This window comes from Meleagris gallopavo, chromosome 12 (genome assembly GCF_000146605.3).
Source record: "Meleagris gallopavo isolate NT-WF06-2002-E0010 breed Aviagen turkey brand Nicholas breeding stock chromosome 12, Turkey_5.1, whole genome shotgun sequence".
Taxonomy (NCBI): Eukaryota; Metazoa; Chordata; class Aves; order Galliformes; family Phasianidae; genus Meleagris; species Meleagris gallopavo.
The window spans coordinates 19,262,599-19,264,490 of record NC_015022.2 but is presented as its reverse complement, the minus strand read 5'-3'; positions in this window follow the sequence as shown (position 1 = coordinate 19,264,490).

Here is a 1,892-nt window from a genome sequence, read left to right as displayed (position 1 = left end):
GCGCGCGCACAGGCACGCCCGCGGCCAGGGGACGTCAATGGCTGCGCGAGGACTCCCGGCCGGATTGCTGATTGGCTGCAGGTGTCACGACCGCCAATCGCCATTGGCTGAGGCTGCGGAAGGGATCGTATCCGCACGCTCCGATTGGCTGCGGCTGGGAGGCTGCGGCACGATCTGTGCCGCCGTCAGTCGAGGCCGTCGGATCCTTCCTGCTCGCTAGCTCTGATTGGCTGAGGCTGCTCGAGGCCGCGCATCCAAACATCGCCTCTGAGCGGGGCTTGGACTGAGATAAGCGCCGTGTCCGCGCGCTGTGATTGGCTGCGGCCGCTACGTGCCTGTGTGTTGCTATTGGCTGAGGCTGCTGCAAGCGTCGTGTCTGCGCGTTCGTATTGGCTGAGCCCGGTGGGCTGCTGGAAGGATCCTGTCTGCGCGCTCTGATTGGCTGAGGCCGCTGGGCTGATGCGAGCTCCGTGTCTGCACTGCCGAGGCTGTGCTGGGTTTTCTCTGCCGTGTGTGGGGGCTGCAGAGCCCGGCAGCAATCCGTGTTAGAGAGGAGCCAGCTGTGGCTGCTCCACAAGCGACCTGCCGGTGGCCGGAGCTCAGCTGGGAGCGATGCTGGTTGTGCCTTTGAGAATGATACATAGCTGTACCTGGGAGAGAGGAGTGGGGAAGTAGAACAGCAATTTTGCTGGCACAAAGCTCTGCGGGAGGGCCGAGGTGCTGCAGAGCCAGGGCAGAAGTTCCCCCGCCATGGGAGTTCCCTGTGTGTCACGGAGACGCCCACATCCAGAGCTGCTGCCCACAGAGAGCAGCCTGCGGTGCAGAGGGAGCTGTGGGGGGGCAGAGCCGTGCACGAGGCTCTGCAGGTCCTGAAGGGCGGGAGCCCCGTGCTATGGGCTCATGTTGGAAACCCACGCAGGATCCGTGCGGGAAGGCAGCGTCCGTGGGAGGGACCCCAGGCCGAGCTCAGCCACCACCACAGAGTGGCAATGGCGGTGCTCTGTGCCGGCTGTGCTGCTCGGGGGGAGGAGGGACCGGAGCCGGGCGGATGTTTTTGTTTACCCAGAGTTACAGTTTCGGTTCTGTAGCAATAGGTGACCGCTTGTGCCCATCTCCCCGCGCTGCTGCAGTGCCGCAGCTCGGCGCTCCGTGGGGATGCTGGGCGCGGGCCGCCATTGGCTGCTGCGTGGAGGGGCCGCTCTGCGCGCACGCTGATTGGCTGACGGCCGATTCCCCCCCCTCCGAGCAGCCTGGGCTGACCGCTGCCCCTCTCCGTCCATCCTTGCCGGCACCCAAACCGCTCCTCACAACGGCCACAGCGCTCCCCAGCCCCGCCCGTGCGGGAGGACAATGAACTGCGTCAGCCCTACAGAAGATCCTTGTATATCTGCAAATATTTGCATGGGAAAACCGAGCCCTAACAAAGCCCGCACAGTGGGGAAAGGCTGCGGCCACACGGAGCTGTTTGGCAGTGCTGTGCGTGCGTGGTGGAGGATCTGCCTTCTTTGAACCAGGCCCTCCGAGCAGAGATGCTGTTCTGGGGTCACCGGACCACCCTCCACACGTGCAGTGACAGCCGTGATCAGTCACTGCTTTCACGTATCAGCAATGTCGGTTTGCACGTAAGGATATGGAAAACAGAGTGAAAATGAGAAGCGTCTGCCAGACAAAGAACTGCATTTTCAGACACCTCTCGGCGGCGACGAGTCTGCCCAGCTCCGTGCTTCCATGGAGATGAGCCTCAGCCGCAGCCCCGCCGCCTTCACTCCCTCTCCCACCACCCCGGAGACCCATCGCCTCCCGCTCTCCCCTCGCCCCGGTGCAGCCATCACACCCTGTCCCCTCGCGGCCCTCCCCCGTCCTCCCCACATCCCCGGGCCCTGAGCGGCGCT